Source organism: Ambystoma mexicanum, chromosome 1q, assembly GCF_040938575.1.
Source record: "Ambystoma mexicanum isolate Mex_15411 chromosome 1q, UKY_AmexF1_1, whole genome shotgun sequence".
In the NCBI taxonomy this organism is placed as follows: Eukaryota; Metazoa; Chordata; class Amphibia; order Caudata; family Ambystomatidae; genus Ambystoma; species Ambystoma mexicanum.
The window spans coordinates 1,241,796,195-1,241,816,965 of NC_090922.1; positions in this window are offsets into that span (position 1 = coordinate 1,241,796,195).

The window sequence follows — 20,771 nt, forward strand, 5'->3', positions numbered from 1 at the left end:
AGTTTTTAGGTTAAAGATCCATAATTGTTCTTTGTAAGCCAGTTTTTTTGTCATTTGGGCTACATTGGAGGCAATTACTTTTTCAATACAGAACCACTCCATTTGTTCCGCAGTATGGCCCATTTGAACAAAATGGATTACCATAGGAGCATTCAGATTCCGAGTATTAATTTTTGAGCGATGCTCATTAATTCTGGTACTTACTTCTCTCGTGGTTTTTCCAATATACATCATTTTGCAAGGACATAAAATTGCATAAATGACGTTTTTACTTTTACACGTTTTAAAGGTGCGTAAGTCCCAGGTTTTATTTTCCATTAGGAAAGAAGTCGTTTTTTTTGAGAACTTGCAGGCAGTACATGACGTGCATGGGTAATGCTCCATCACTGGGTTGAAGTTGGTGTCTCTGATCGCGGTTGGTTTAACTGGGGTTCTACTTGCACGTATCATGTTTTGTTTTAGATTTGTGCCTTTCTTGAAAGCAAATAAGGCTTTTGGCAAGATCATGCCGGATGCCTTCAAGACCCGCCAATTTTTTAAAATGATGCCTTTAATGGTATTACTGTATTGGCAATAGGTCGAGACACACCATTTGTTCTTTTTTGGTGTCCTCATTTTTAGGTAATAGTAGCAGATCTCGGTTTGCATAACAGGCTCTCTTTCTAGAGTGTTTAATAAGCTTTTTAGGGTAGCCTCGTTCTAATAGTCTATTTTCTAGGATAATGGCATGTTTGGTAAAATTATCAATATCAGAACAATTCTGGCGTAACCGTAGGAACATACCAAAAGGTAAGTTCCGTAGTAAACTGGAGTGGTGTTGACTCTCAAAACAGAGTGTGGTGTTCCTTTCCGTTATCTTTCTGAATAATTCAGTTCATAAGAAACCTCTTTGTTCAAAGATAGATAAATCTAAGAAGGCAATCCTCGTAGTGGAATACTCAAACGTGAAATGAATATCTGAATCAACTTTATTGAGCCATTCCACGAATTGAATTAAAGACTGAGTATTGCCTTCCCATATTAAGAGTATGTCGTCAATGTATTAGCGATATAACTTAATCTGTTGCCGGAAGGGATTTGAGTTTGCCAAGAGTGAGTGTATGCCTGATTGCTTTCATCTCACACTGCCTGCACTCCATCATATCCCGCCTTTGCAGCAGCACGCCACAAGATGGTCTATGGTGTCTGGGAGGGGGTTTATGCACTGCGACACTGCTGCCGGCAAGTGAGCCATAGCTTGGGGTGTCAACATCCGGCTTGGGTGTTATCACATGCTGGCGGCACGGACTGCTCCCTAGAGATTGATGGCGCTGGTGGTGTGGACTGCTCCCTGGGGTTTGATGGCACAGACTGTTCCCTGGGAATTGACCAAGGGGTGACTCTGGGCTGCTGTGGCTCCTCAGTGTCTGTGGCAGCAGGTGTTGCTTCACTCTCCGTGGCAACGGTTGCTGGTGTTGGGGCAGGACCTACGGGGCCACCTGCAGGCCTGGCCTTGATGGATGCAGACTTTGCACGTCGGCCCGTGCGCTTAGGCATGTATTGTGGGCACCTATATGGGGTGGCGGTGGCAGACCTTGAGAGTCTTGAAGCACCACTGTCTGATGAGCCAGCAGCCTCCTCCTGATCCTCCTCCAAAGCCTCTGGTGATGCGAGATTGCCTATGGGGGACAACATAGGGAATGTCGTCAGGCATGATTCATCCACGTGGATTGGCATGCAAGCCTCAGTTGCTATGGTACAGAGTTTGAACCCACACATATGGGAACATGGGCATGGTTAGACGAAGTGAAGTGGAGTATTTGATCGTGTTTTTCAAAATGACCGCCACAATGCTTTTCATTCCGGTGGTGACGCATTTTCCCCGTTGCTAATCATGCTGGGTTCGGCAGCGGTAGCACTATTAGCACAAGTTACTTGCCGGTAGCCCTTATTGCACCCCTATAAGCACCAAGTGCTAATGGCATTAAAGCCGGAGTGGGGGTGCATTTACGCCATGTTGTGATGCAGCACTTCTTTCCACTGCACTACCCAGCGGTAACGCTATTAGTGCCCAGTGGTAATTGCGCTGCATTACCGCCAAACTTGTGATGAGGCCCTTAAAGTCTTGACTGATGGATATAGAGATAGTTATACTGTTTCATTGATTCCATATTTTCCTGATCCCACAAGCTTGATATGTGCACCTAGATCGCTCTGATCTTAAGTCTGACCAGAGACACTGTGAGGACACAAGATGGTAGGAGCCCTAGTAGATGCTGGTATCACCATGCTGAAGTGGCCTCTCTTGCGAGAAAGTGATTGATTGCTGTAACAATATCCCTAAATCTTTCTTGTGTAGAGATCATCCTCTCTGACAATGTGTACCAGCTTATCCCCACGAACACTAAGTTCTGTGTAAGCACTAGCTCTGACTGTTTGATTTTTATTGAAAATCACAAGTCGAATAACACCTGCATTAGTCTCTGACTGGAGACCATCGTATCCTCTTGCGAACTGGCCCTGATTAGCCAATTGTCTATATAAGGATATATGTGGTGCCCCTCCTTCCTGAGAATATCAGCAATGGCACTCATTATTTTCGTAAAAATTGCAGAACCGAGCTCAGGCTAAATGGAAACAGCTTATACTGAAAGTGCCATCCCATTAACATAAAGCATAACATTTGTCTGTGATGCTACCAAATGGGAACATGGAGGTAGGCTCCTCTCTACATTCAGGAAGCCCCCCCCCCCCCCGAGGGGCAGGGGGAAGAAAGAACCTGAGTGTATCTTCATTTAATTTTCCTCCTGTATCCTCCGCTCGTGTGGCCATGAAAAGGCCATTACTTTTGGATCATGGGGGTGCATATGCGAGGAACGAACACCTGGGTGGAGGGAACTTGCGGAGTGGGGAGAGGACATCCTTAGTTGAGACATGGTATCCCCCCATTTCCTTTTCAGAATGTACCCTCTATCCCAAAAGCATTTGTAGGCTATTGTCAGCCCTTTCCCCTAAAATATTCCCCAAGAAACAACAATACTCTACTGGGACGAAGAAGAGACCAACTACAAAAAAAACATCCTCATTTCAATAATGCACACATATATAGACCTCAACTGGGTACTGAGACGAGGAGGACAGCAAGAGTAATGCAGGACTACCGCTTCAACAACGATCTGTCTAGTCCTTTTTGGACCAATCATGATGGCGGTAACTTTAAAAGGCAGAATCATAACAGAAATGGCAGAGGCAGCAACTGTGGATCAGCGGTGTGGCAGCGGAGTACTGGGGACCCATTCACAGATGCAGAGTTTATGCAGGAGGAAGCGAAGCCGAGTGACCCCAGAGGGAGAGGGAGACAGGCTTGACCAAGCATAGCAGTCACAAGAGTCCTGACTTGCAGTTGGAGCATCGCCTAGGGGAGCAACGCCATGGAGAACCACTGGGAGAAGAAGAGAGGTACCACACGGGAAGGCGAGAACCCATGGCGGCAGAGGACCTTGCAACACCATAAGCTCCGACCGGTGAGTATGCAAATGGGAAACACTGGGCTTGCAGTTGAATATGCAAACCATGGAATGAACATTGTTTAGAATACCGAACAGAACAACTATAAGTACTTTTAAATGGCAAATGAAATGAAAACCAGTGTAAGTACTTCTGAATACCGAACAGAGCAATTATAAGTACTTTTGAATACCAAACAAAATGAAAGCTATGACAAGTACTTTTGAATACCGAGCTTCGTAAAAGCAAGTTTTGAGCACTTGTGAATATTGAATGGAGTGAAAGGAAGGTGTTGAATTTAGCTGATACCACAAACTGTATTATCTGAGACACAAGTATTGGCTAAAGCCAATAGCATTCAAGGAATTGCACTATATGAGAAAAGGAGCATTGGCAAAAGCCAGAAGAGTTCAATGAACTGCATGTTATGAGAACACCTACAATGGCAAAAGCTAGAAGAATACAATTAAGTGTAACAAGTGTATGGTGGACAACCAAGACACGGTACAGTGTCAGGAAATTGACATAGTTGAATAAAGTAAGCATCACTGTCAAATTGAATGCGTGGCACATTGTTGAAGGAAGCAGCCAAGAAGGGGTATTGGATGTGTGACCTGTAATGGGTGGACTGTGTGGTCTGACAACTCTGTCTAGACCGAGTGGCCCCCTGTATGGAAAAGCCACTGAAAATATCCATAAAGAAGCTTGTGTTTTTCAGCAACCTCTTATGTGATTTTGAAGTCAAGCAACAGAACTGCCTATGTGAATTAGTGAAAAGTAACAAGTAAACGTGCCCCAAGGAATTGTGTTGTTTTTGAAAATCTGGAAGATTTTAACTCTTGAGGAGGGGAACCCCAATGCCTTGTAAACTGTTTTGAACTTGGGGAAGTGGGGAACTGATTAAAAGCCAAGAGCTGGAAGAAGCTCTGAACTTTATTTTGAACACTACTCATTTTGATGCTGACATCCTTACACATTCTATGCAGTTAGTTTTGAGGGCAAGTAAAGGTTTTGGACACCGACAGTCATTTGATTTGGTGCCCGACACAGACTATCCTCAATTTTCTTTAGGTACGTAAATCCAACCTTAGCAAAGGGCAAGTTAGGCCTTACTCCATCCTGTTTGTAAGTTAATAAACCTTTTGTGAACCAAACCTGAACCCGATGTCTGCGTCTTCTTCATGATGCCTTCAAAAATAGTGTCAGTCTGGGATGCGGCTCAACCGATGAAAGTTGGGGAACCCTAACCTTTGAAAAGTTAAGTCCCAGCGTAGACACCAAGGGCTCTATTTGGTTTGATATCTGCAGCAGTAGGGAAGAGATCATTCCCGCAGGTAAAAGAAGACTAATATCTACTGATCTGATTCTGATTGCATCCCCAAATACCTACACATCAGACTGGCTCCCAAATCAGGATTAACATGGAGGTTTGGAATTGATGCGCTAGTTGGGTTTATAGATCCAGACTTCAGAGATGACATCAAAGTGTTATTGCTGAATCATGGAAAAGATCCCTTACAGCTACATCAGGGGTACAGAGTTATACAAGAGGTGCTTGAGAGAGCAGTGTTCCCTAGGGTAAAGGAGGAGGCCGGGAAGAAGGTAACAGATCGAGGTACCGAGGCTTCGGGGAGGCTGATGATACACCTAACCCTCCTGAAGACTACAAACCCAGAAGGTTCGGGGAAGAAGAAACAGAATCTCTTCCCGACCTATCCTTTGCACAAAGGAACAACCCTTTGTTGGCTGAAGCCTTTTTACAAATTATACTTGAGCAAAAGGGCTGTGAGAGAAGAGGACCTTTTTTCTTTTTGAAACATGGGCTAATGTACCAGGGGAGACACTACTTCAGAGGGCACAGTAAAACCCATCTAGTTATACCTCATTCCCATCTGACAAGTCATCTAGAACAGACAAAAACTCAGGCCCCAAACCTTAATAAATGTTACTGGCCAGGAATTCATGCTGACATTAAAAACTTCTTCTAGTCTTTTGCAATTTGCCAAAAGACCAGCACCCATATCCCACCACCAGCCCCCTTACAGCCACTTCCATTCATTGAAATGACATTCTCGAGCATTGGAATGAACATTGTAGGCCCCCTGGAAACATCAAAATTAGGGAACAAGTACATCTTGGTAATAGTGGATTTTGCCACTCGCTATCCAGAGCCCTTTCCGCTGAGAGCCAACCCCACCCTACAGACCTAAGTGGGGCTAAGTGAAAGCGGTCTGTACACAAAGTAATTCTAAGGCTGGCTATGTAGTGAATATATTGCAGGTGATGCGCCAATGTATATATATTCAACAATGTATGAATGTATATATGAATATATAGAATCTGGATGTTCCACGATGCATTTTAGCAAACTTGGACCCCGTGAATGAAAGGACTGACTGGAAGTGTGGTGCAGCAGAATAAGAATAGCGGACAGCGGATGTAGATTCGAGAAAGGCTTGTCTGGCCCACTGTCAAGAGTTGGGGACGCTGAGAGCTTTGCTATGTACTTCAGAAGATACAATAACATGAGAAGCAAGCTGAGCTCCTGTTTGAGGTGTAATGAAAACCACTGAGGCTACCAAGATTTCTTCATTTAATAGTATTAAATACAACGAAGGAGCTCAAAAATGTGGTCGGATGAAAATAGACTTTGGGCAATCTACACCGAGACCAGAAGATAAGACCATGCTTTCACTCCCTTTTATTCTCAGGCACAGTGAGCCTCTGCAGGCCAAGTTCAAAGACATTAATTGAATGGCAGACCGCAGGAGTGATGATGGATGTTGGGCTAATTGGGTGGGGAGGCATGACCAGGCCAACCCCCCAGCACATGGGGTACCAGCTTGTGTGCTGCAAGCGAGTGGAATATTCCAGAAGGGTACAAGCATGCCAACCAATTGTAGAGGGCCACGTATTAAGGAGCCCTATAGTTTGAGAAGTCAACAGTATGCTGTTTATTAGTCTGACACGGAAGATGACTTGCACTTGGGGTGGGCTTAGTTGTCCACCTGATCTTAGAGACCCAATGGCGTCCCTGTATCCCATAGAAAGTAGATGTTCCCCGTAGACCAACCACAACCCCTAGGAGGTTTTCTTATTTGCCACATAGTATGACGTCACGTATGACAAATTTCTGCTATATAAATGATGTTTTTTATGAAATGTGTTGAGATCGTGCAGTGAGATGTCCGTTGATGTTCATTGTACTCCCTGTTTTAAAGACTTGTTATTAAAACAGCCTTGATTTTGCCAACTTCCTGAGTCGGTCTGATTATTGATGTATGAGTAAGATCTGCATCCCATTCCATCTCAGATACTGTTACCTCGTTTTAAAGGACCTGTTCCTCGGGTTCACTCAGTAGCAGAGGATGGTTCATGAAAGACCCATCGACCCAGTAGGCTTTTAAAAGATTGGGTTAACGGGCCTCCTCCGCCATTTAGCTGGCAGATCGCAAGGCTTTCTGTGGAGAGTGGCTGATATAGAAAACTTGCAAGTAAAAGAAGATACAGGTGGGACGGCTTCCTCTTTCACGGAATCCCTCCTGGTTTCCACAGGCGCTGAGCGGACCGATGGCAAAGGTGGCCGGTTAGAGGAGGAGACAATCCATAGTGTCAGGAGCCGAAGAATGGTGAGTAGATTGAGGGGAATGGCAAATAATGTGGGAACAAGGGAGTGTGGTAATAGCAAAGAGTAACAGGGGTTGGTTGAGTAAATAATATATGACGAGGAGCGTCGAGATGAGGAACGTCTAGATAAGCCCTAAGTTCTACACTCAAGGAGTGTCTAGAAGGAGTTATTCCAAAACCCAAAGTTGGTAAATTAGGTGGCACACGGACAAGGTCTGTGAGAGGGAATAACTCAAACTCCTATCAGAGTAGTTTAAGGGCAAGAAGTAGCAGCGAAGAGCGCTGAGGAGATAAATGTTGAAGTCGACTTGTTTGTCTGTTTGTGCATTTTGTGTATTGTAAAAAGTGAAGTGTCGAAGAGCGACAAGGATAGGTTCTGTTGAGTAGAGATCAAAAGTTATTATCTGTCGCTTTAGTCATTGTCCGCGCTGGCTGAACTAGGTGGATTGGAGTAAATTGTGAAGTAGAGGCTTTGAGCGGCGACTGTTGGTGTGCGCTCATATTTGTTATTTTTCTGAAACTTATTTTGTGTAAAGCACTAGTTTTCCTCAAGGGCACTGCGAGTCTCCATCGATCTTTAATAGGGTCCTGCAGAAAAACCTAAGCAATATTGATTTGCCAAGTGTTGTGCTGTAGTACGTAGATGATATTTTAGTTTGTAGCACGACAGAAGATGAGTGCAGACAAAACTAGATTCGGCAGACAAGGGATACAAGGTAGACAAGGAGAAATTACAATATTGCCAGGAGGAAGTGTTGTACATAGGCCAGGTAATCTCGCATGAGGGAATGAAAGTTACACCTGAAAGAGCTGAGGTGATCATGAAAACACCCAAACCGCACACGATAAAGCAAATGCAGCAATTCTTGGGACTATGTGACTATGTTAGATCATGGGTATTTGATTATAGTTCATATACAAGACCCCTTTGGCAGGCTTTAAAGAAAGCCCAATTGAATAGTGAGAAAATAGAATGGACTGAGGAAAGGGTTTAAGGAGTTGAAGAAAGCAATCTGTACAGTTCCAGTTTTAGGAATTCCCAATTATTCTGAGGAGTTCTTCCTGTTTTCCTGTTTTCACACGAATGGAACAGTTATGACAGCAGTGCTTACACAGAGGACCACACTTGGGTATAAACCTCTGGCATATTATAGTGGGATTCTAGACCCAGTTAAGAGAGGACATTTTCCTTGCGAACAATCACTGGCGGCAGCCGCTTTCGCTATTGCGACGTCTACAAGTATCTTGATGGGGTGCTCAATGACTTTATTTGCTAAGCATGCTTTGTTTGCAATTTTGGGGAAACCTAAGGGTACACTGACATCTCAGAGGGATTCTGCATATGAGGTTTGCATATGAGGTAGTTATATTGTATCCAGCCATCAAAATATTCAGGTGTAAAATAGTGAACCCTGCCACGTTTGTACCCAAACCTGTGACAGAGGACGAGCAACTGCATGATTGCTCTAATTACGAGGAGTTCTATGATGAGATCCCAAGGGTAAAGCAGAATGCTCTAAAATGAGGGGAGGTTCTCTTTATTGATGGGTTTTCAAAAATGTATCAAACTGATGGGAAAGGCATTCAGGTTCAGCTGTGGTAAGAAACATAGCTAATGGAGAATTTACTACCGTCTCACTTTTCGGCACAGGCTGCAGAAATGGTGGCGCTTATTGTCGCGCTCGAGAAACACGAAGGACAGGAAGGAACAGCGTACAGTGACTCCGCCTATGTGACGTCAACTGTGCTCACAGGGCTAGCATGTTGGAAAATGAGGGGCTACCTCCAAGCAGACAACATTCCCGTGCAACACGCTGCATTATTGGATAGGCTTATTAAAGCACTACAACTCCCGGTAGCTATCACAATAGTTAAATGCGCAGCACATACAAAGAGAACTGATTTTATCTCACGCGGTAACAAAGCTGCAGCTGAAGAGGCCAGAAGGGTTGCATATTCACCTGATATTTCAAGTTTTGATACTCCAGATTGTAAATGAAGGATTTAATCATTTGTCTAGAACGCAGTTGATGGAAGTTCAAGGTAGTGCTCCGCAGGAAGAAAAGGAGCTATGGACACAGAGGGGCTGTTCTTTATCCCCCTCTGAAGCATTGTGGGGACAGGACAGCACTGGTAAACCGGTGATACCTGTAGCCTTATTAAGAGTTGCGTTAGAACAGCTACACTTCCCTGCGCATGTAACTAGGGAAAGACTTGCAGCATCTATTGCAGAGGATTGGTTTGTACCGAGCCTGTTAGAGCATGTTGCTTTTTATGTAGTAAATTGCATCGTATGTCAAAAGTTTACTGCTGGGTACACATTGCGAACAATTAGAGGAGTGATTCCTTGACCGAATGGTCCTTTTCAGCATTTACTTATCAATTATGTTGATATGCTGCAAGTATGTAGTGGATATAGGTATATAATAATGGTGGTGTGTCCCTTTTCGAGATGGACTGTAGCTGTTCCATGTATAAACCCTGATGCCACTTGCACTGCAAAGTTTTAAGTCCAAGAAGTCTTTCTTAGATGGGAAGTATGTGAGGTGCTGAGGTCTGACAATAGGCCCCATTTTGTTAATGAAGTATTTCAACAGATCAGTCTATTGCTTAGTAGTAAACATAAGTTTTCTTCTGCTTATCACCTGCAAGCGAACGGGTTATGTGAGAGACTCAACGGTCTTTTCAAAGAAAGAAACTCAAATTGACACTGAAGAAGAGGTGGCTGTGCTGCCTGCCCCTTGCATTATATGCATTAAGGAATCAGCCTGGGTCAGACCACCACCTCACACCCCATGAGCTAGTCACAGGAAGGTGAATGAGAACGCCCCCGTCACCTCCAACGAGGATTAGAAGTGATGCCCAGACAACTGCAGAATTGTTAGGAAATGAGCTACATGCTTATTTAACATGTGTGACGGCTAGTATTTCTGTCATTTCAGATCAACTCAAGCGTAAGGGGTATCGTTTTCAGGACACAGATGAAGACCATTCAGCAACCGGATACAAAGAACTACCTATATGGAAACTATTCATTGGAGATTCCGTGCTAATTCGCAACTTCACTAGGATTTAGTGACCCGTTCATTGTGGAGAATATTACTCCATCTGCAGTAAAAGTTAAAGAAAGGCATGCCTGGATTCACTTGAAGCCGTATGCTGGTAAGACCAGGAAACCCCCACCCAATTAGGAAGCAAGTCAAGAAGAAGCAGTTCAACACATGCAGACTCGATCGGTGACAAGGAAGGTGGACGCCAAGATTGCCGATTGAATAAATGCAAGTGTTCATTTGTACTATGGCTTTTCCCCAGACACTCTTTATAGATATTTTAGCAAGAGTGAGAAAGTAACTATTCTTAAGCCACAGGAATTCATAAAAATTGGACTTTAGAAAGTGCTGATGTGATGAAAAATGCCATATCTTGATTTTATTTTTGACGATTGGAAACGGGAGCAGTTCCCTGATTCGTTTCTCACCAAGCTTCTCTTTAGTCAGAAAAAGGATCCTGTTTGATGTCAATGTCCATAGACTCCTTGTCGCTGTTTTTATACTCATAGCTTATACTGCCCTTGTTTGGCGTAGCACTGATGTTTGTACTTTCGTGCAGGATCCTAAATATGGCACTACGATTAGAAGATTATTGGCAGCGATAATTTAGCAAATTCAACAGCTACCTGGGCATTTAATGAGGCTGCCCAATTAATTTACTGCACTGCCCCCCCTCCTTTTCCCCCCTCCACTTTTCCCTCTCTCCTCCACTACACTAGCGCAATCTCAATGTCACCTGGCTTAGTAGGATCATTGTCTCAGTCTTCCCTCTGTTTCCCCTCCCTTGCCTTGTCACGCCTTGAAACACTTGTGTATAGGCGTGTTATAAATGCCATATCATATAAAAAAGGTTTTTTCCTTCCTTAAAAATAGTATACAGGCACAATGTGGTCTATTAAGCATAATGCAGTTCCAGAAAGTGAGCACACTCAACGACGTGTGGAAAGACACCAATGGTGGGGTTTTATGTATTGGGGCATAATTTATGTGTAGACCACACCTGTCATTGTTTTTCTATTTCTGCTAATTCACGCTGCTTACTTTGCTGGTTCCAGAAAGGCAGAAATCCCTTTGATCCTCCCCACTTCAGTGACCTATGCAGAGTTAAATGTTGTAAGGAGGCAGAGGCCATATATGATTGTTCCTACACCAGGGACACATGTGAGGCCCCCCATTTCTCTGACAAGTTTTCCCTTTGATTCCCCCTGTAGGAAGGATTATGTCTGATGTACTCCATGAACATTCTTTTGGAAAGAAAGAGACCCAAGAGAAGTGAAAGGGAATATGATTATGAGTTAAATGATTATCTAGATAGTACAGCACATTTGGGGAACAACATGTGGTATCAACACATGAATGAGGTAGGAAAGAGAACCTCTGAGGAACATTTCTATGTTTGTGCTCTCCTACCTTATGTTATGGGGAAGTGTAAGATATTAATAGCTATAGAGATAGACAGCTCATTGCCTGACTCACCTTGCACTCTGCCATACAAGAGGTCAATTTCAGAGTCAAACAGCATCTTTGGTATGAGAAACCGAATTGACAGCTCCGCAAGAAGACAATTACGTTCAGATTTAAAGACTAGAGCAAGATCACACCAGAGATCATGGAATATGATGTGAACAGCCTGGCATGAAGGGAGCAGGAATCCAATGGGAAATAAGTAGAAAGCTCAATTGCCAAGGAAAGACTGATTTAGAAATACGAAGATGCAAGGAAAGAGGCCAGATGCAGATCTGGGGAACAGTACTTTCTCCAGATGGCTGGGAAGAAGGCATAGTCGTATGCAGAGCTGCACATCATAAACCAGTTATAGATCATGTGATTGACTGATTGATTGATTTATTGATTTATAAAGCGCTTTATACCAAGGCGCTGAAAAATGTGGAAAAGGGATGCAAACCTCTATGGCTGAGGCTTGCAAAGCTGCTGACGTGGGTCGAAGACAAAGAGGCCCATTGCAGATAGTGTGTCTTGCTAGTGCAGAACTGTGCTTTAGAAACAATGGCACACGAATAGTTGGAGAAAATCAGCAGTGTGGGCAAATCTTCGATGTACCAGGAATGAAGGATGGGACAGTAGTAATAATGGACCTGCAGATCCAGCGCATACATGAAGTTGATCAGTCAGACTTCAGCAGTGCTTGCCAAAATCTTTATGCCAGGGATCCAGACGATGGAAAATGCCAAATGGTTACAGATAACCAGATGGGAGCTCCTGCAGACGATTAACACTACTATAAAGGGATTCAATGCTATCAAGGAAGAACAGAGCCATACGACTGATGACTCTTCAGAACAGATATGTCCTGGACATGATTACAGCTATGGATGGAGGTGGGGGGGCGCTAGAGAGCTCGTCCCCGGACCGGGAGGGAGGGGAGGACGCAACGCTGCCCATCAGAGACCTAGCCAGCCCAGAATTTATAGGAACCCCACTTGCATGGTCGTTGTTAGGAAAGATTTCTTAATTGTAGGTAATTTTCCTTCCATGTGGCAACCCCTAAACTTTTTGCTGTTGTTTTCACCCTGATCTAGACATTGCCAGAGAAGCTCAGCCTTCTGCCGCACTCCTCTGGGCTTTTGCTCCATTCTTACAGGGAAACTAACATGCCCTTAAGACAGTCAGTACCGGGAAACTTTGTTTTCCCTAGTTCTTTTCTCATGTTGCAGCTTTCGCGCACCATGGCACCAGAGTGCACCGTAAATTACATTACCGCGCTCTTGGGTCTCTAGTCATTCTACAGGCCCTAGAAACTCTTGATGGATTTATAACGAACTGTGCAAGTATGTCATGGACGGGACTGGTGGCAGCAATCGTTTCTTTGTGTTTTTGAACTCCCTTTTGCCCTGTAAACCACGCTTCTCGCGTTTGGCCTAAATGGGTGGCCTGTCTTCCAAAATGGCCATGCCACGAGGTTGTCCTGTCCGTTGACCGTCTTGCCCCTTCACCTTCCCCAGGTCGAACTGACCCAGGGCCATCGTTATTTGGGCATGTACTTTCCCGCGAAACACAGATGCTTTCGCGGGCTTCTGCATGCCTTGTGTGTGCCTCCAGGATGTGGGCTGGGATGTCTGGTCCCAATGCACATCCTGGGTGCCAGAGAGTCTAGTGTGTCTTGAATGCCTGGGACCACCATGGTCTGTGATAGGTCCACGTATGGTGTGAGTGTTTTGTAGCAGATCTCCCATTGGGTCCTCTCCGTTTTGGCACGAAGGGAACTCTGGATAAGAGGAGGCTGGAAACACTACTACCATGTCGATCTCCTGAGTTCTCACGAACAACGGATACAGGAGGCAAGTATCCTGCAACTAAGAGGCTGAACCGAGGAATCGCTGGTGACCCGCTGAAGGACTGCTCCTCTGCACTGCTGTCGCCTTGTGAAACAATTCTGCCTCTGATCGAACGAGAAGGCCTGTACTGGTACTTCGACCCTTTGGAATAGTGGGAACAACTAAGCATCTTCCTCATCTCCTGCACGTAAGCCTTCGGAAGTGTCTCTGGGCCATCCAGTGGACTGACCAGCTTACCCAGGAGTCTTGCTCTGTAACCGCCATCAGGTTGCTGCTGTATTCCGAGTCCTTGACACTCTCACACGATTCGTACACTTGGCATTCCCAGGTCTGAAGTGAGAAGTGTACATTGGGCTGAAATACACACAGCCACTTCGTTGCCCTGCTGTGGTAACAAACTGTGCGGGTTCACTGCGTTTGGGACATCCTCAACTCTAACTTCTGCAGCTGCAGAATCTACACGACGCCGAGACGTCCCCTGCTCGTATCTGAACCTGCCAGCACTGAAACTGACACGGAGAAGCCTGGGTCTGCCTGCATCGGGGACCGGTGAGTAGCAACGCTAGGAACTGGTCGCCCTCCTGCAGTAGCCCGTAGCTTTTCCTCGCTGTGGTAAACAGCACACCTTTTTCGCACTCGGGCTCTGCTTCTGCCTGCAAGTGGAGGCCGCGCCTGAGTAGCAGAGATCGGTTTGCCCTCCTTTGTTCACCACTCTGAACTGCCTGACTTCCTTGAAGAGACTCACCTTGGCCCATTGGCACCAGCGTGTGCAGGTAATTTTGAGCACAAGGCTCCACTCTTCGTAGGGCTCGGACTTCCTTCTAGTTAGGTGGCCTCTGAAGGCGAACTGGGTCTAACGATTACTTGCACTGCCTGTTTTCCTCCCCATCTAGGTGGTCTGCATATTTCGTGCTTCTAACTCTTTAGACCCTTCGGTAATTGTATATGTATTGTATTTGATTGTGATGTGTTGGTTTACTTGAGTTTTATCGTGATTCTTTACTATGGTCAATGTTACAGTGCCTTGTAATAAATGTGTCTATATTTTTAATATAACACCTGCTTGGAGTAATTTGTAAGCGTCCTTGCTTTGTGTGCTCATTGCGGGCTTTCAGTCACCCTCACCCCTCTAGAGACCTAGTCTTGACCGCCGCTATCGCTACCTTGATTGGTCTGGCTTGTCCAGAGGTTACCCTGTTCCAAGAAACTAGGCTGGCCTTCTGAACCTCTGCCACTCCAGGACAGAGTTCAGAAATCCATCTTAACAGTCGTCACCCAGTAGCCCAATTTTGGCGTCCATCGGGGCGCTAGAAGTGCTGCATTGAGACTGCGATATGGCACACATAGGTGGCCCGGGAGCATGGCTGGACGCCAGCTCCATACTCCTGTTGGAGGGCTGCCCGGATCCTGCACACCAAGACCAATGTGGTGCTTGATGAAGGATTGAGCCATGGCGCAGGCTGACTAAGCGAACCTAGCCTTGGGGTGTGAGGCACCCAGCAGCTCAATGGTGCAGGGCGAAGCTGTGGCCCTAGGAGTGCAGTTGAAGCCCTAACTGCATAGCCGGTTACCGGAGGAGGAGCAGGACAGAGGAGGTTGGAAGCAGACGAGGAACCACGACCCCCAGAAGAACAACAGCACAGCAGACCCATAGGCCTCCGTGGCGGTGAGTGAGTGGCCCCCATGTGGAATTGTGAATCGGGACTGGTGTGTATGCGAAGGGGTGTGCAGAGCCTGCAGAGGAGCAGCAGGGTGGCCACGTGGGTTGGACGAGTTTCCCCTGGAGCTCCAGCAGAGCGATCCTGAGTGGAACTAGGTGCCCCCAGCCCCGTCTGATTAGTGGAAGCTGGTTGGGATCCCAGAGAGGTGGTTGAGATGAAACCGAGCTCCAGCAAGCAGCCATAGTTAAGGACACAGCAAAAAACATTTGGCGGCTCATCCTTACTGAACTGTGCTCACTCTGATCGGAAGGCGATAGCACTCTCCTATTTAGAATTGTGCTGCAACATTGCTTTCTCAGAACTCCACGGGGCCAAGGTGCCAGTTAGGAGATCCGGGACACGAATATCTGCTTATCCAGGTCACAAAGCACGTTCTGGACAGTGCATGATGAGCCAGGGTGGGTGATCGGACCCGTAGCTTAGCACAAGTTGCCATTAAAGCAGTAACAGTGGCCTATGAGAGGTGGGGCCAGGGCGAACCACCTGCTGACTCCCCTTGGAGATTGGTACCCCACCTAGAGGTTCAAGAAACGCACTGGGGGATAGCAGGCCGACCCCAGTAGGCTTAAATGGAACCGACGGATGACCCGGGGGTGGCTGTGTCAACCCAAAAGTGCCGAGAGCAAAATGTGCTTACAAGTAATGATAACTGGAGAACGGAGGGAGAACCCGATGTGTGCGGCTGCAGCTATTGGACGCATGCCTCATGGGCATATGATGGAACTCTGAGCTGAGGACCGACTGTGTGAGAGGGTTGGAACGGTGCCAACGCTCGATCCGAACACAGTCAAATGGACAGTACCGCACATTGCCTAGACAACAACCGGGAGAAGACCTGAGGCTGTAGACAGGGGTTCGGTTCGGGGGTGGCGACCACACCCGGGGTATTGCAGTCCCGCTTGCCGTTCACCCAAAAGGAAGGACTACACAAAGAGAGCAACAAAATGATGGCGTCCAGTGATGCTCCAGAAAAGTCACCCACACTGACCCAGGAGGTGAGTATAGGGTCGAGCGATAACGCTCCGACATCTGAGCTTGGTCTAGTACTGGCAGAAATGAGATCTGGCTTTGCATCCATCAATACAAAACTGGACGAGATGGCATACAGAGTCGACAGGATGCTGTAACGCATTGACAAGGAGAGTGGAAGAGCTCCGAATGAGCGTGCTGGAGGACACTAGCAACGAGGCGACACAGGTGATCTGGGAACTGCAGAGGGAGGTGAAGACTATCAGAGACAATAATGAGGTCCTGGAGGTGAGGTCCAGAAGAAATAACATTCGGATAGTTGGGGTCCCGGAGTCGGTCTCGCAACAAAATATGGAGGTCTTCATGGAGAACTTCATCAAGGATGTGCTTCAAGGAGCCCCTGCTGTCCTCCCAATTCCTGGTGGAGAGAGGGCACCGGGTGTCGCAGATCACCCCAAGACCAGGCCAGAATCCCTGCCCCATAATAGTGCAAACTATCGAGACCAGGATACCATACTCCGCAGGGCACAGGAACTTGGAGACCTTACCTACGAGAACACCAGAGTTTCATTTTACCCAGATTTTACCCCGTCAGTCCAGAAAGCCTTCCTCTCTTTTTTTGGCAGCAAGGAGGGCACTCCGAGATCAAGGGATGCAGAAATCAATGCTGTATCCGTCCAAACTACGTGTCCAACACAGTGGCCAAACCCATTTTTTTGCTGATCCCGGGGCAGTACATGACTTCCTTGAATCCCTGCCAAAGTGATTTGTTGGGCCTCGCAAGCATGGAGAAGGAAAGGGGGTGAAGAAGGGGCGATGTCCCAGAGCCCTTTCTGAGCGAAACCAGAATAGTTTCTGGCTAAATTGAGGCTGTCTGCAAGGTCTCCCTGATGTTGTTTTGAACATGTTTGATGAAAATATAATGAATAAGTCCAGCAACGAGATAAGGAAATGTTTTGTGGTCCTCCCCTCGAGGTCTGAAGTGGTGGTGGTCGCTTGGGTGGTGGTGTCCGGCGCCCCCGGGCTGTGGCTCATGGTAATGTGGTTGTGGGGAAAGTTGGGGCGGGCGCTCCAGTCACTGCAAGTTGGGGGTGTGCAGTGGGGGTGGCGGTAGGTCGGGACTGGTCAGGAAGGAGGGCGGTGGGGTGGGGTGTGTTGGGTATTTATGGGGGAAGTTGGTTTGAATTATTTCAAAATGATTCACGTCTCAAGGGATTGGTCAATAGCTGGTTTATTAGCTGGATAAGTGGGTGGGTTGGAAGTGCCTTCATTTATAGCCCACACCCTAGCTATGGCGAGTAAAGTGATTAGCTGGAACGTGCAGGGACTTCATAACCTGCGTAAAGCTTGTAAGGTGGTGCAGTACTGTGAGCGGCACGGGCCAAAGTGATTCTGCTGCAACAAACCCATCTGGTGGTGAAGAGAAATGAGGAGGTTGCCAAATGTTGGGGAGACTGCAAACACTACACCTCTTACTCAGCATACTTAGCTGGGGTAATGACACTGGTGCATAAGTCAATGGGATTCTGCACAAACAATATAGTGGTGGATCCACGAGGGAGGTATGTCATTGTCTCGGGATGTTGGGGTAACACTATGATTACATTTGTCAACATATATGGTTCCAACGTGGACGATAGAGGGTTCTTTGAGATCCTGACGAACAGATGTCACAAATACTTACATACCAATATCGTGTGGGCAGGGGATCTCAATGTTACACTGGACCCCATGTGAGATAGATCAGCTGGGGGAGAAACAACACTCCAGAGCCATGGAGGCGGTCCTGGATGAAATGCACGAGCTAGAGCTGGGGGATATGAGAAAGTTGGTAAGGCCGGAAGGGAAGGAATATTTGCACCAGTCACCGGTCCACAACATCACATCCCGATTAGACTATGTCCTTGCTTGTCCTCACCTTGTGCACCAAACAATTGAATGTGTACTGCTCCTGAGAACTCTCTCTGACCACTCCCCAGTCTTATGGTCCCTGTGTCTGGATCCGGCAGTATCTTGTCCCTCCTGGAGGTTCAAACCTGCAGCAATGGCAGACATAGTGTTCAGGTGTGAAGTCCACAGCATGTTCAAGTACTATTTTCGTGAGAACTTGGGTACGGTGAGCGAGATGGGAACTATATGGGAGGCGCTCAAGGTAGTGCTTCGGGTGGGGTGTCTCTCCCTGGAACTGGGAGTGCTAAAACAGATTCAGAGGCAGCTAAATGAAACTGAGCATTGGGAGGGGGAGGTAGACGAGGGGCTGCACCGGGCAAACTGGCTAAATTAAGGAATGCGCTGGACGGCTTCAACAATCTAGCGGAGCGGGAGGTTAAATACATGGCTAGTCCGGCAATGCCCCATAGATAAGGAGAGGAGGGTAGGCCGGGTAGAAGTGGTCGTGAAGTCGGAGGCGATAGCGGATGCTTTTCGCCACTACTACGAGTCCTTATACCCTTCGCAGGGAACATTGCCAAAAGAGGAGCTGGGGGACTATATCAGAGAAGCGACTCTACCGAAGCTCAGCGAGGAGAACGTTGAGGCCCTGGCAATACCCATCACTATTGACAAGATTCTCACTGCGTTACGCGCCCTCCCCTCCTTCAAAGCGCCAACCACGGACGGGTGCACCACCGAGTTTTATAAGGAATGGGGCTCCGAGGTAGCCCAGCATATGCTATCAGTGTGGGAGAAGGGGTTGATGGTGGGGCATCTGCCCCCAACGATGCATGAGGCGGTGATAACACTAATACTTAAGCCAGATAAAGACCCCCTCGACTGCTCCTCGTACTGCCCGATATCCCTGCCGAACCTTGACACGAAAATATTCGCTAAGGTCCTGGAAGACCAGCTTCTCCCGCATGTCTCACATATTACTCATATGGACCAGTCTGGGTTTATTCCAGGGAGGTCAACCTCATTAAATCTACGTCGGTTGTTCGCAATCCTAGCTCAGATCGATCCCAAGATGCAAGCAGTGGCGGCACTTCTTGACATGGAAAAAGCATTCGAATCCGTGGAGTGGAGGTACATATTCAAAGTACTGCAACAGTTTGGGGTCACAGAGTATTATCTCCCAGCAGTGCGGCTTCTGTGTGCAGAGTCAAGTGCCCAGATTGGTATTGGCGGCACACGCTCTCGTCTCTTTAGGCTGGGGCGGGGAACCAAACAAGGCTGCCCGCTCTTGCCTTTACTTTTCGCCATGGCGATAGAGGCGATTGCAGCCCGGCTGCACAGATTTCACAGACACAGGGGTCTGGTGATGGGGGGGGAGGTTTCAGAAAGCTGATATCACTGTATGCAGATGATGCAGTCTTATAACTCAAAGATCCTGCGAATGCTCTTGCCCTGCTAACACGGGAAGTGGTGAGGTTTGGCGAGGCCTCGAGTCTCAGGATCAACAGGGCTAAATCCACCCTATTCCTGCTAAACAAGGCCACAACGTGGCCTCCAAATACTGAAGGATACAGTTGGGGACAGCTGGCGGTCACATGCCTGGGAGTGCGGGTGAGCAGGGATGCACAAACACTGTTAGAAGACAACCATGCTAAATACTTACAAATCCTGAAGACCAGTGTGGCAAGGTGGTGTAGGCTTCCCTTCTCACTATTGGATAGGATTGTGGTCGCCAAGATGGTAGTGATCCCCAAGCTCCGCTATATTTTCCAGAATATCCCAGTGTGGCGGGGGTGAGGCTACTTCACAGAGGTACAGGCCCTATTGGTCAGGCTCACTTTGCACCCGAGGAGCCCTCGTATCAGCTGGGAAACACTGACTCTGCCCTGGGAAAAAGGAGGAGGTGGCGCACTGGGCGTGGAACTGTTGTATCTGGCATCTCAGCTGTTCTTTGCGACATTGTGGATGCTGGGAGCCCAGGCAGTCCCCCCATGTACATGTAGAACAATGCTCTGTGTGCTTGTTCTCTCTCCAGGGAGTGTTGATCTCCGGCAAGGTATCATACAAATACAAATTTGATCCCGTAGCGTGCAAAGTACATGCTTGTAAGAGCCCTGAAAAGGCTTGGGGCAGACAATTCGTTTGGCCCAGACATTTCACTCTGGAACATAGAGACCCTGACGCCAACATGTGACGAGGCTATTATTCAGGACTGGCGAGGGGCGGGTATTACTTGTATGGAGAATATGTATCCGGACTGGACATTCGTCATGCAGGAGTTATTTACGGAAAAGATGGGTGGGGGATTTCAGCGAAGGCTGCAATATTTTAGAATGAGAGCTGCGTTTAGGGCATGGTCCCCTGAGTTCCTGGAAATCCCGCGCACTACCTTACTGCTGAAATACATAAGGTGCTCCTCCGGGAGTAAGTGGGTAGTCTCTGAGCTCTACAAGTTGATCCGGACAGAATCTCCACCGGACGCCTTAAAGTTCAAAAGGAAATGGGAGGACGATGCAGGGACACCCCTCTCAGGCAAACAGTGGGCATTGCTATGTAGCAGTACACACAGTGGGGCACTCAACTCCCTATTACAACTAATTGAGCTTAAGACATTGCAGAGAGTGTACCACTCTCCAGCTTGCATGCACCAATATGACAACACTAGAGTCACCAGCCGCCCGCGATACAAGTCTAAATCGGCCCATCTCTTACATATGATGTGACTTGTATCA